This window comes from Trachypithecus francoisi, unplaced genomic scaffold (genome assembly GCF_009764315.1).
Source record: "Trachypithecus francoisi isolate TF-2019V2 unplaced genomic scaffold, Tfra_2.0 Lachesis_group16, whole genome shotgun sequence".
Classification (NCBI taxonomy): domain Eukaryota; kingdom Metazoa; phylum Chordata; class Mammalia; order Primates; family Cercopithecidae; genus Trachypithecus; species Trachypithecus francoisi.
In genome coordinates this window covers 96,430,097-96,444,455 of record NW_022681461.1, presented here as the reverse complement: position 1 = coordinate 96,444,455, position 14,359 = coordinate 96,430,097, and the positions used below count along the sequence as shown (strand labels likewise).

The 14,359-nt window shown below is 60.7% G+C and overlaps 1 protein-coding gene across 2 annotated transcripts in view; it reads right to left on the bottom strand.

Annotated features, from left to right (window-relative positions):
* NACC2 (NACC family member 2) overlaps nt 1-10,570 on the bottom strand; it is a 97,334-nt gene extending 86,764 nt beyond the window's left edge. For both annotated transcript variants that reach the window (XM_033238579.1, XM_033238581.1), the window contains exon 1: nt 10,393-10,570. The gene's annotated coding sequence lies outside the window, so the exon portion shown is untranslated. The remainder of the gene's footprint in view (nt 1-10,392) is intronic.
* Nucleotides 10,571-14,359: the final 3,789 nt, after the last annotated feature.

Sequence of the window (14,359 nt, the reverse complement as noted above, 5' to 3'; positions counted from 1 at the left end):
CCACTGTGCCCGGCCCAAAAAAATTTGTTTAATGCTGGGTGCGGCAGTTCACACCTGTAATCCCAGCACTTTGGGAGGCCAAGGCGGGCGGATCACATGGTCAGGAGATCGAGACCATCCTCGCTAACAGGGTGAAACCCCGTCTCTACTAAAAATACAAAAAATTAGCCAGGCGAGGTGGCGGGCACCTGTAGCTTCAGTTACTGGGAGGCTGAGGCAGGGGAATGGCGTGAACCCGGGAGGCGGAGCTCACAGTGAGCTGAGATCATGCCACTGCACTCCAGCCTGGGTGACAGAGCGAGACTCCATCTAAAAAAAAAAAAAAAAAAGGCCGGGCGTGGTGGCTCAAGCCTATAATCCCAGCACTTTGGGAGGCCGAGACAGGCGGATCACGAGGTCAGGAGATCGAGACCAACCTGGCGAACACGGTGAAACCCCATCTCCACTAAAAAATACAAAAAAAAAAAAAAAAAAAACCTAGCCGGGCGAGGTGGCGGGCGCCTGTAATCCCAGCCACTTGGGAGGCTGAGGCAGGAGAATGGCGTGAACCCGGGAGGCTGAGCTTGCAGTGAGCTGAGATCCGGCCACTGCACTCCAGCCTGGGCGACAGAGCGAGACTCCGTCTCAAAAAAAAAAAAAAAATTAATTAGCCAGATGTGGTGGTGCACAAAAAATTTTTAAATCAGCCATGTGTGGGGATGCGCACCTACAGTCCCAGCTACTCCAGAGGCTGAGGTGGGGAGATCACCTGAGCCCAAGAGTTTGAGGCTGCAGTAAGCTATGATTCTACCACTGCACTCCAGCCTGGGCAACAGAGCAAGACTCTATCTCAAAAAAAAATTTTTTTAAATTAAATTTAGAGAGGCTCAACAAGTAACCGTACTGTGGGGTCTGCACTGGATCTGCTGGTGTAAGGCCGGGAGGGGCCTGGAGGGGACAGCTGCCAGGGGGTGGGTGCAGGTAGGTGCAGGCGGGTGGCGGGCAGCCCTCAGCCGGGAGGGGCCTGGGAGGTGGCTGCCAGGGGGCAGGTGGCAGGCGGATGGCAGGCAGCCCTCAGCCCACACTGGAACAAGACACACAGGTATACAGGGGAGGTTTACTCTCAGATGGTTCGGGAAAATGTTCTTTGTACAATATGTGCCATTTTTCTGTAAGTTTAATAGCTTTATATTTTACTTTTTTCTTAAACAACTGAAGCAAAGTCCCCACCTGCCAGTGCTGGGCAGCCAGGTGGGGTAGGTCCCTGCACAATACTGGACTCACTGTGGAAACAAGGCCTGGGATAAGGAGTTGGCAGAGCCCAGAGGCCGGGCGCCACGCAGGGCAGTTCCGATGGGAGGGGTTGGCAGAGCCCAGAGGCCAGGCGCCACACAGGGCAGTTCCGACGGGCAGGAGTCGCCTCCAGGCCTTTCACCTCCGGCTGGAGAAAACCAAGTCACCCCTGGGGACCCTCGCTGGACATTCTAAAAACCTTCAGAAGCCACTCCCCGAATGTGGCCAGGACCCTCCACGGGCCTTTAGAGCAGCAAAGTGCAGTGCTGGCCTTCCTGTGAGAGAACCCCCACGCCGCGCAGCTGGGCACAGGATGAAGGGCACACGCCCCCCGAGGCCTCCCACTCAGAGCTGGGAGGGTTTGGGGGCAGGGGTGCCTCTGTTCTCCTGCATCATCAGGAGCCTGGTGAGGCCTAGGGCTGAGCCCTGAGGCAGCTGCTGGTCTGGATGGCACCAGGCCTGGCTCTTGAGGTCCCAGATCTGGGAACGCCTGGGCTTCCCTGAGGTGTGGCTTGGTTTGGGCCCCAGGGATGTCACATGCCCCCAGCTTCCTGACAGCCGTCTGCCTGCCAGCACCCAGCCACAGCCCCACCCCGGGCTCCACTATGACCCACACTGTCATTTCCAGGCCACTTCCTATGACATGGACTCGCCACCTAAACTGGGTTACAATAATTAACACGAATCCTGTTCCCAAACTTACATAACCACAGATGACAACGCCAACTCCTAGGAAAACCCTCCCCCACCAGTGGCCCCGTTTCTCTCCCACGACCCCCACTCAGCTTGGGCCTGGAGCTGGCCAGCTGCACTGGTTTCACGCCCATCCAGGTGCCATCCCAGCAGTGGCTGCTGTCTGTGCCTGGCTCCTCCCACTGTCCCGGGCAAGTGCAGAGCCAGCCCCCCCAGTGCCCTCTACCCACTAAAGACTTTCTGCCCCTCCCACACCCCATGGGAGGTTCCCATCTACCTGACCCTTTGAATGTGGCCTTATTTGGAAACAGGGTCTTTACAGATATCGTTAGTGAAAGGAGGTAAGATGAGATCATCCTGGATGTAGGGTGGACCCTAACACGTATCCTTATAGAAGGGAGAAGTTTAGACACAGATGCACAGAAGAAAGGTGGCCGTGTGAGGGCGGAGGCAGAGACGGTGCTGATGCTCCCACATGCCAAGAAACACCCAGGACAATGGCAGCCTCGGGAGGTGGAGGATGGCGTGGGATGGAGTCTCCCTCAAAGCCTCTGGAGGAACCAGCCCTGAAGATGCACAGTGTCGACTCCGGGCCTGCAGAACTGGGACAGGAGCACTCTCTGAGGCTTCCTGCCACCAAACCTGTGGCCTCTGTCATGGTGGCCCCAGGAGATGGATACCCTGCCCTCCTCCAACAAACCCCAGGGTGCTGGAAAAGCCGCTTCCCTCCTCCCAGCCTGTCACCTGTACAGGTGCAGACACCCTGCCCTCCTGGAGCTGGCGGACCCTCACGGGGACCCCCAGAATGGCATTCACAGGGGTCGGGCCAGCCCCACAGGAAGGGAGGGCAGCAGAGCCAGCCCACAAAGGGCTTGGCCGGGAAAAGGCCCCGCAGCCTCTGGGGCCGCCTGGGAGTCCTCTCTCTGGGTCTGCCTTGGACTGGCCCAAGACCTTCCCGGTGACCAGAAAGCGGGGTACTGTACCCCATTCGGAGCTCACAGTGGGAAAACTGAGACGCAGGGAGGCCATGGCGTTTGCCCCACTTCCCCCGCGGCACTGGGGAAATGGGGCTCAAATCCCAAGACAGAACTTGCTCTCCAACCCCGGAAGTGACTGCTCAGCTGGGGACAGCCCAGAACGGCACCGGCAAGATCCCTGTCGAGGCCCCAAGCGCCCCATCCTCCCCAGCCTGAGCTGCTCAAGGAAGGGCAAGCCCTCCCTGTCCTTTGTCTGCTGCCCAAGGCCGGTCACAGCCCAGGCAGGCCCAGCTTCCCCCTCCGGGGACTCTGCTGAGAAGTTTCGGAGGTGACCCGGAAGACGGGCAGCCCCAGTGGCTGTCATTTCATGCACGGAGGTGAGCGGTATCAGGGACTGTTGGCTTGTATGGTCTCCAGGAGGACCCTGGTTCAGAGAGAGTATCAGCAGCCCCTTGGCTGTGCGGGGTCAGGGGAATTTTGCTCTGCACACGCTCTGTCCAGCTCCCTTACAGAGGGACGGAGCCTCCGGGGAGGATCTTCAAGCTGGGAACTGTCCCACTGCCCACATCAGGCCCAGCTGGAAGGGATGACGGGGGCAGGGCACACACTGTACTCAGCAGGGTGCGAGGGACCCTCAGACCCCACTCCCTGCCTCTCTCCCCCAGGGCACAAATTTGAGTCCACACGGCAATGCTGGATCCAAGCCACTGCCTACATCTTTCCCGGCAGCTGCCCCTGAGCCCCTGGAAGCTGCAAAGCCACACTGGTCAGTCGGCAGGATGAGCCACTGTGCATGGACACGGCCCAGTCTGTGGCCAGGGACCCTTTCTCGGGGGCACTTGGGGCTCGTGAGGACCCAGGTCCGGTGACCACCGCAGTGAGCTGTGGTTAACCATCAGCAGGGGCCTCACTGCCATCCCAACCACAGCGGCCTTGTTGAGGCCCCCACCCAGCCGGCCAGCAGGCATCATGGTCTGGGGTCACTGAGACACAGGGAGGCAAAGGACTTGGTCTTTCCCGATCCACTGTTTCATGCCTCCTAGGGTCCCCAGCCACAGACAAGGGCTGAAGCCTGGGCATGAAGGGCTGGGTTGTCCCACAAAAGGACCTACCCCAAGCCCCAAGGGGAGCCAGCCCAGCCCCCGGCATCCTGGGAGAAGGTTTCCCGGAGGAGACATCGGGCAATTTGCATAATATTCTTTGCAAGTTAATATCAGCCTCTGATAATGATCTCGGCATCGCGTGGAGCGGCTGAGGCGGCTGTTACAACACTAAGTAATCATATTTTAAATTATGTTTCCCTTTATAGAAAGGTGTTGCAAAAACACACAGACACGAAATCTGTCTGTTGCAGCCCCGCTGCCAACCACCTGACCAGCTTTCCCGGCGCCGCGGGTTACGTTTGCAGCACTGCAGCCCGGGAGAACCAGCGGGGCGGCAGTCACAGGCTACCCCCAGGCCCCCACCCAGAGCCTCCCCCTGCCAGGGGACCCTCCCCACTGGGGACCCCACCCAGATCTGAGCCAGGCTCTGGCCAGGGCCCAGGGCCTCAAAAGAGGACACACGGTCCATGTCTGCCTGAGGTCCCTACGGCCCTAGGAGGGAGACAAGGGGGCTCCCCCTCCCCACAGCCACTCCCCTTGCTGGAAACCTAGCACCCACCGAGGCCTGACTTCCAGGTGAAGGGTGGGGTACAGATTTCAAAGAACTCAAGGCCCTTCAGGTTCTTCTCCACCTGAGCCTCCATGTCACCCCCCCAACTCTGCCTAGTGGGGGGGCTTGTCAGCCCCTCCCCCAGCGCTGGAGGCCTCTCCCCAAGAAGGTGAACTCAGCTTTGGGGTACCCTCCCTCCTCTGAGGCTCCCCCAACTCCTGTACCTCTACACCCCTTGGCACATCCACAGTTGGGGGAGGCCCTGAGGGACCCTTGTCCCCATTCATAATGGGGGACCCCAGCCCCAACAGAGTGAGTCATGTTCTTCTACTTTCCCTCTTCATTTAGGAGCCACGGCCGACCACTCAACCTCTATTTTCTTAAAAGCTTTTTTTTTTCCTTTTTTATTAAAAAAAAAAATCCAATTATAGCACAAATCTCTCAGCAGGGGTCAGTGTGGAATAAGAATAGCCAAAGTTAATGGACATGACACAGGCAAGATTAATGCCTAAAGGGTTTCAAAAGTTGTGTGATGCGGATTTCATTAACATTTTAATTGTAATGTATCTTTTTAATCTTCTCTCACCCTAATGGCTTTATATCCAAAAAAAAAAAAAGAAAGAAAAAACTGCTGACAACAACAAAAAGTATCAATATACAAAATTTAACAAAGGCGCTTAGCTGTGCAACGGAAATGAAATTAAATGAGCAAAACTCTGTTAACGCTGATTTTTTAACAGCACAAAAGTCAGGAATGCAGCAAGATGGTTACTTCCCCTTTCTTGGCACAGATACCCACTGGGTGGTAGAAGGGAGATGGGCACATCCCTGGGGCAGATGCCCAGCCTGGGTGGGGGCCCTGGCCAGAGGGGATGCCTCAGGAGGACCCTGGGAGGAGAAAGGTGCAGGACAACTTCCTTCTGCTCCGATCCAAAGGCAAGGCCAGCGTTGACTCCCTCAAAGACCGCCCCAGAAGCACCAAGGAAGGCCCACAGCTGCCCCCTGACTCCAGGCGTGCCCAAGAGTGAGGAGGTAACTCTTCCAGAAAACACCACCCAACTGGAAGGAGGCCCCAGGACAGTAGGGGTGGGGAGGAGCATCTAAAGTGTCACTGTAATGAGGGAGGCACTAGCGTTTTGTGGGGTAGGGGCTAGGTTGCTAGCAAGTCTCCTCTCAGCAGGCACCCAGCTCTCAACGCCCTCCATGAGGGACCCCAGATGGCTGTGACCAGCAGCACAGCCTGGTTTCCAGCCTCTAGCTTCCAACACCAGCTCCTGAAATGTACTCAAGCCTGACTATGGAGGGCTGGGGAGACTTTTATTTTCAATCAACAAACATTTCTTGAGGCATGACTATGCTGAGGTTGATGCTCTACCCCTTCACAGACTACCAGGGAGGCCACCACCAGCCCCCAGGCCAGGCTGCCCTCGGGGCCCTGGTGGCTGGGCTGGGGCCGGCCAGACTGGGCTTGGGAGACATCCCTGCAGTATGGCTTGCTGCTCACCCCAGTGACTATATATGGGCACTTTCAGGCCCCTTTGTTCCCCGCCCCTAGCACTGCCTGCTTCCCAGGCACAGGGGCAGGAGCTGGGCGGGCCCAGGAGCTCGCGGCCGTCCATGGCCCTGTGCCCTCCTGGATGCCAGGGCCCCGCACTGGGGGAGGGGAGATTCCTTTAGAGAGACCCAGAGCAGCCTCTCCTCCCTGTGGGTCCCTGCAAACAACGTCTGGAGAATAGCCTGCCTCTTGTTCTCCCAGGAGACTCCATGGCGGCCTCCTCTTAAAGGGTAATGAGCCTCACTGGGATTCAGTCACTTCACTGGCCCAATGGCCCCCAGGCCAGCCCCAGCCAGCATGAAGGCGGAAAGGCCGGGCTGCCCACATTCAGCCTCCAGCTCCTCGGAGAAGGCAGAGGATGCTACTCTGTAGCAGGATAGCCTCAGGAAGGACCGGTTCCTCACTCAAGGTCACACAGCCTGGGCTGGGCGTTCTCCCAGGAGACCTGAGCCCAGGGTTCTGGCTGCCAAGTGCTCCAATGGGGACCAGGCCCAGCAAGCAGACACGGAGGATGTGGTGGGGCCCCAGGAGCCCCAGGTCAGGGTCCCAAATGCCCTCCCCTACTCAGCTGATCCCGTGTGGACAGGGGTGAGTGCCGGTCCCAGAGTTCATGTCCCCAAATGACAAGCCTCCAATACTTCCAGACAGACACCTTCGTGCCCGCCCACTGTGCCCTGCTGACATCCTATATAAGGATGTGTGCTTCTAGAACCCAAACTGTAAACAACAAAGGCAGGAAGGCCACAGCTGAGGGAGCTGGGGCTCCCAGCAAATGGGCAGCTGCAGGTGACACAGTAAGGGAGCCCCGGCCAGCCAGGAAGCATATTTTACAAATGATCTCATCTCACCAAGAGCCAGAGCTGGTGAGAGCAAGGATTTGCTAAAAAAGAAACAGAGGTCGCCAGGATCCTGCCCTGCGAGAGAGGCCGGGGGGGAGGGGGCGGGGGGCAGGCGTGCAGCAGCAGCCCCCGGCCTGGGTACCCCGCATTCCGGCCCCCAGAGCCAAGGCCCAAACAACCTTCCAGTCACATCTCCTCGGTGACTCTGGACAGGCTGAAAGGGAAACGAGATCCACCTGGGGATTAGGGGGCGCCTCGGGGAGGCCGGCGTGGGTGCCACACACAGCTCTGAACTGGGGTCCAGTGGGGAGATAAGAGTAGAGAAAGGCTGGCCAAGCTCCCCCACCCAAGGCCCGACTGCCCACCACTGGGAAGACCAAGAAAGTGCCCAGAAAGGGTGCCAGGAAAGGAATGAAATGCTGGGGAGAGGGCACCTCGGGGAAGGCCCAAGATCCAGGGAGCTGGGTCTGCAGACACTCACCCCCGGGGAGCCTGACTGGAGATGGGGTGAGAGGCCCCAGTGAGCCAGCTCTACGCAGGTTCCCATGCCGCCTCATCAGCCCCCAGTCAGACCAGACCCAATCAGACCTCACAAACTCCCGCACCTGCCCACACGCATCAGACAATGGCTCAGGTCCAGCGTCCAGACAGCGGCTAGTGCTACTTCTCCCCTGCCCTGGAGGACGCTCCACGGCCTCACACCACGGGGCTCTGCTTCCCCTTCGAGCCAGGCCTGGAAGCCCAGCCCCAGGTTTCCTCAGCCCAGGTCAGAAATGTCACCCTGAAGTGGAAAGTGGCCTACTTTGTCCTTAGAAGCACAATGGGAGGCTGGCCAGCCTGGGCCATTGAGGCAGGGACATGCACTACCAAGGCAAAGGTGGACTGCGCTGGGGGAGCGGCAGAGTCAGTGGGCCCCAGAGTCAAGTTCCCAAACGTGTTCATTACACTGGGGTCCGCAGAAGGCCCTGGTTCTCCAGAGAAACATGCTGATGTATCCTGGGGTAAGGGGTACCACCTGCTCCCCCCCACCCCATGGACTCGGAGCCTCATCCCACCAGCCACAGTCCAACTGGACCTCGGAACCCACTACGTGACCCTGCAAAGGGGATGGAGTGACCTCAAGGGGCTGTGAGATGCAGAGAGGCAGCCTGGGGACAGTGTGTGGAGTTGGCTAGGACAGGGCTGGCTGAGAAAGGAACATGGGCTCTGCCCCACTGACAGGGGTTGGGGCCAGTGGGCACTCAGTGCCCTCTGCGTTCCAGGGACACAGGTCAGAGGCACAGACCTCAGAGGAAGGGGCACGGGGTGGAACCCTGGGAACTCAACATCCGGGAAAGGATGACACCTTCATTCCCCGTTCCATCCCTCAGGCCTGGGAGACCACACTGCCCACAAACCAGGAAAGCAGGACTCCAGACGCGGAGGCCAAGAGGAGCGCAGGCCTGGAAGAACCGCTCAGCACCAAGATCACCACTGTTGTTTCATGACTAATGCAGCCTCATGCTTTAATTGGAAAACACAGGAAGAATTGAAGAATTTTTTAAAAGTTACCACCAGCCCCCCGGCCAGGGCAGAGCAGCTTTGCGCACCCTTCCAGCAGCCCGTGGTAAAGAACAGAGCCTGTTCTCCAAGCCTGCAGCAGCCCAGCTCCCACTGCTCCCAGCACCAGATCTCCCCGGTGGTGCCTCTGCCGCAGCGGCCACCCTCCCGCCAGGCTGGGGCCAGCGCCATCGGGCCCTGGGTGTGACCACTCCGAAAGGATCCCTGGCCACGAAGAGGTGACAAGTGGTATCTTGTTCCACTTTTTGTGCCCATTCCAAGTGGCTTTGCCGAAAGGACAGGGGGCCACCACCTTGGGTGGCAGCTCCCTTCCATTTCCTCCCCTTGGACTCTGGCCCGGCTACCACCCAACGGTGACCCCAAGGGAAAATGCCAAGAGGCCTCTCGAAGGGAGGGGCTGGGAAATGCCCCACAGAGGACCGGAGGGGTGCTCCGACGGTGGCCGGGCGAAGAAGGGGTGGGTGGCTGAGAGGTGGGGGGTGCTGACTGAACCCTGACCTAACTCTAGGCGCCCCTGCTACGGGTGCTACAGGCTAAAACACCCTGCAGAACGCTGAGCTGAGTGTCCCACTGGAGAGCAGGAGGGAAGGAGGTCAGGAGCCCGCCAGAGGAAAAGAGAGGTGGGTGGGAGGGAAGAACCGGCGACCTGGAGGGACACGGACCCTGGCAGGAGGCAGGAGAGGGCGGCCACGCTGGCGGGCGGGAACACCAAGGTGCACGCGCTCCCGGAGGCAGCTCCACGGGATGGGAGTCCGGACTGCCTCGGGCGTCCACGGGTCAACACCCCCCCACACACACAGGAAGGAACGCGCAACAGAGAACACAGCTCTGGGCACCCAGCGGCCCAGGGAGACGGGCCCACGAGCACGTGGGTGAAACACCTCCAATCCGGAGCCCCGCGCGGGGGTTGGGGGAGGGAGTGGAACGGCCTGGGAGGCCAACTCCAGGGACCGGGCCTCGCGGCCTGCAGACCCACAGGTTTAAGCGGTTCCACGACGAGAGTCCAAGACCAAACTTCCCCCAGAGCCTGGCACAGGGGCTGGAAGGTGACCTCTGACCTCCGACCCCACACGATCCCAGCAAGAGAAGCAGGAAACTCCGTCGGAAGGCCTCGGTCCGCCCTGGCAGTGCAGGGTGCGCGGCGGGCCCCAGGGTCTGCTGAGTTTCTTAAAGAGGCTGGGGCCCCCCAACCTCAGCTCCGCAGAGGCATAGAAGCTGGCGAGAGGCGAAGCCCCCTTCCCTGCGGCCGGACCCCAGTTTCTCCCCAGGCTGGGGCCCACGTGGGGGAGGAGCGGGAGGCGGTGACGACCCACGAACGGGCCCACCTGGACCGGGAGGGCGAGACGCGGGCCCGGCTGGGCCAGGCTGCTGCGCAGATGCGCCGGGAGGGGTGGGTCCCTCCGCCCTGGCCCCGGGCCAGTCCTGCCCGAGCTTCCACACCCGGAGGGCCGAATCGCCCAGTCGGGTCCCGGGGGACGCCGCGCGGGTCCCCAGAAATCCAGGGAAACCCAGCGGGCGGTGGGGAGCGCCCCGGGACGCCTGGAGTCGGGGTCTCCCCAGAACGCGCGGCGCGGCGTCCCGGCCCGGGGTCGCGGGCGCCTCCCCCGGGACCTCCCGGCCCCGCCCGGCCCCCCTCCGCGGGCTCCCGAGGCCGGTTCCCGCGCGCACGCCCGGGCCGGCGCGGAACTCGGCCGCACCCGCCCCGCGCGGCCGGCACTGCGGCAGGGGGCCCGCGCCAAGTTGGGCGGCCGCGGAGTTTGCGGGAAGTGCGGGCTCGGCCCGCGGGACGACCCCGCCCGGCGGCGTAACCCGGGGACGGCCGCGCGCGCCAAGTTGGCGGTACCTGCGGGCGCCCGGCCCGGTCCGGCCTGGGCAGCTGCGGCGCGCCGCCCGCGGCAGGAAGTGCTCGGCGTCCCGGCGCTCCGGCTCCCATGGACTTTCTCCGACCTCGCCCAGCACCGGCGGCCGCACCGCGGCGGGGGCGGGGCGGCGGCGGGGGAGGTGCCCGCGGGCCGTTAAAGGGACAGCGCGCCGGCCGCGCGCGCGCGCACTGGCAGCCAGGTGGGCGGCCGGGGCTGGGGGCCGGGGGCCGGGAGGGTCCCGAGTGGGGACCGGCGGAGCGTGGGGAACCCTGAGCGCGGGGGAGGGAAGGCGGCAGCTCCTCGCCCCTCACGCGTCCTCCTTCCGGAGCTGCCGGCGGCCGACCCTGCGCGGGACACCGGGCGGGAACCGGACGCCGCGGCGCAGAGGACAGGGCTCGGCGGCCGGGCCGGGGAAGGACCAGGAGTGCCGCCCTCCGCCCTCCCCGGGCCCTGGCCTCGGCCGGACTCGCTAAGCCCGGGAAAGCCACCGGGCCCCCCTACCCCGCCCCCGGCGCGCGCCCTGCCCGCGGCGGCCGCGGCTGCACGGTGCAGCCTCCGGGATCCGGGCGGGGGAGGTGCGCGCATCCGCAGCCGCTCTGGACGCTCTAGCGGGCCGTGGAAGACGCCGGTACGGGAGCGCCCTTGGGCGAACCTCTGCGGCGCTCCGGCGCCCGTCCCTGCCGCCCGGGAACTGCAAGCTGCCTGGACTGGGCCCGGCGCTGCCTTCAGGCCTGGTGTGATCCGGGCGCACTGGCGCGTTGACATTCTGGCACCCGCCACGCAGCTCTCCGTCTGTGCAAGGCCACGCTCCTGAGGATAGTGGTGCAGTTTTAAAACAAGGGCACGGAAATAAAACCGGCCACACACCCTAAAGGACCCAGAGACCCTGCCTCAGCTGCCCCACAACCTGGTGCCTGAGGTCAGGACAGGCTGCAGTGGTCCTGAGAGGCTGAGCCCGCCTCACTCCCACAGCCTGTTCAAGGGTCCTTGCAGGAGAATGGAGTGATACCACCTCAGTGGTCCCCAGAAAGGGCGCTGAGAGAAGGGTTGAGAAGTAGATGGCCACCAGCGTCCCAGAGAACACCTTTGGGGCTCTGGGATCAAAACCTGGGGCTACAGCCCTCCTGGCACAGTCAGCCAAGGTCATTCCCTGGACAAATTATCAGAAGCTTGGCCAGGTTCTTGTCACCCCAACCTCAAGCTAGGCCCTTGATCTTGGCCACAGACTGGCCCTTGACCCCAATTTTAGGTTCTACTCAGCTCTGCATCCACAGCACACACACATACACTCCCAGCTCACTCCCTGGCTTGCCCTCTATGGGGGTGAGTATGGAACCCCGCAGGGACTCTGGGCTCTCTCCCCAGAGCCCCACCTAGACCTAAATGCAGTCCCAGGTCCCACACCCCAACCCCCCTCCCCTCCACCACTGCCACTTCCAAACCAGCCCCACAGTCTACCGGGAAGGAGGCAGGACTCTACAGGCTAGAGACACGGCCACCCGTGGCTTGGTGTGTGGGCTTGTGGTCCTGGCCCATGAGGGGCGGGGTGAGAGGGACAGGTGAACAGACAGCAGCTGTGCAGTGGTGTCATCTGGTCAGCACAGGTGGAGGCAGAAGGCCCTGGGCGCCAGGTGGGGGAGGAGGGTTCTGAGTGTCTCCCACGCCCAGGGCATGAGCTCAGCAGCCTCAGGGTTCCAGTAGTTCCTAAGCCTGACTTTACAATCTCTGCAGGATCGCTCAGTGAGCACAGCTCCTCCAAACCCCTGAGAATCGTGAATCTGAGACAGATGCCTGGAGCTGCTTCCAGCCCTGGGGCAGGCCCCAAGGGGCTACCCACTAGGCCCCCTGGCCCTCTAGGGATGGGACCGATTGTTTTAATCACTTTTATTTTCTAAATATTAAAGACATTCTTCTTTAGTGAAGGATATTTGGAAAGCATTGAAAAGTGTTTAGAAGATAGCAGATACCCAGAAATCAATTCCCCAATTTCTGTGTGTCTATATGTACATACACCAACATATACTTGCACCTTTTAAAGCAAACCCTGCATCCCTACTGAATTCTAGGCCTGTGCTACTATGTACGCCTTACCACATTTAACGTTCACAACAGTACCATGAGGTGAGCTCTCAGTTTATTGCTTTTGTTGTTGTTGTTTTGTTTTTGAGACGGAGTCTCACACTGTTGCCCAGGCTGGAGTGCAGTGGCGCAATCTCAGCTCACTGCAACCTCTGCCTCCCAGGTTCAAGCGATTCTCCTGCCTCAGCCTCCTGAGTAGCTGGGACTACAGGCGTGTGCCACCACGCCCAGCTAATTTTTGTATTTTTAGTAGAGACAGGGTTTCACAACGTTGGCCAGGATGGGCTCAATCTCTTGACCTTGTGATCCACCCACTTCGGTCTACAGGCGTAAGCCACCAACATCCGGCCCTTTTTTTTTTTTTTTGAAACGGAGTCTAGGCCGGGCGCGGTGGCTCAAGCCTGTAATCCCAGCACTTTGGGAGGCCGAGACGGGCGGATCACGAGGTCAGGAGATCGAGACCATCCTGGCTAACAGGGTGAAACCCCGTCTCTACTAAAAAAAATACAAAAAAACTAGCCGGGCGAGGTGGCGGGCGCCTGTAGTCCCAGCTACTCGGGAGGCTGAGGCAGGAGAATGGCGTGAACCCGGGAGGCGGAGCTTGCAGTGAGCTGAGATCCGGCCACTGCACTCCAGCCTGGGCGACAGAGCGAGACTCTGTCTCAAAAAAAAGAAAGAAACAGAGTCTAACTCTATCGCCCAGGCTTGAGGGCAATGGCGCAATCTCAGCTCACTGCAACCTCCACCTCCCAGGTTCAAGCGATTCTCCTGCCTCAGCCTCCCGAGTAGCTGGGATTATAAGCATGCGCCACCATGCCCGGCTAATTTTTGTATTTTTAGTAGAGACGGAGTTTCTCCATGTCAGCCAGCCTGGTCTTGAACTCCTGACCTCAGGTGATCCACCTGCCCCGGTCTCCCAAAGTGCTGGGATTAGAGGCGTGAGCCACCACGCCCGGCCTTATTCTCATTTTACAGCTTAGCTTGGGGCTTACTCAGGGGTCCCCAGCAGGGCCTGGGCTGAGTCGGGCTTACCCTGGGTGCATCCTCCGTATCTCCTCCCGGCGTTTGATCTTGTTGATTCCTGGCTGGTACGAGGGCCTGGTGGCCACAGTCTCAACTGAGCATAGCAGCACCGCTGCTATGGGTCTCCAGCTCAGGGAGGCCCCTTCCGGGATCTAGGCCTGAGTTCTCACCGCCTTGTAGCTTGATTTTTCCCCTTCCATCCAGAAAGCATTGGGCAGGGGGTAAGGGGAAGTCACAAGCCACATCTGCAGACACTGCAGAGCCCCTGGGTACACTCAGGAGCCATACACAGAGGACCAACCTGTTGGCCTGGACACCTGCCTGTCCTCCCCTGGATGGCAGAAGCCTTTGGTGGCTCTCCAGGTGCTGCTGCCATTGTGCGGGTGGTGACATCCCACCCCAGTCTCAAGCCAGATCCAGTCTGTGCCTATCCTAACAGCTTTGTGTTAAAGTCATGTCGGTGCCACCCTCCTGGTCCGCAACTGCCCTGTTCTCCAGTGACTGCCACAGTCCCCTCGCCGGTGTCTAGCCTCCCCTCCAGCCCTGCCCCAGCCTGTCACCACATAGCAGCACAGGCCTGTTTCTCAACCTGTTGGATTACCCCCACCTGCTCAGAACCTCCAAGAGCTCCCCAATGCACTTCTTACTCAGAGCACAAGCCCAGGTGATTGGGTGACCAGGACCCAGCTCCCCACCCCCGCCTCATACCCCACCCCACCCATGCCCCACATCCTCCCCTCCCCATCCCACCCCACATCCCACATCCCTCACCCACGCCAGTGCCTACTCAGCTGTAACCAGGCTGGCTTCTGCTGCACCTTCTGCCCCAGGGCCCTTGCACCTGCT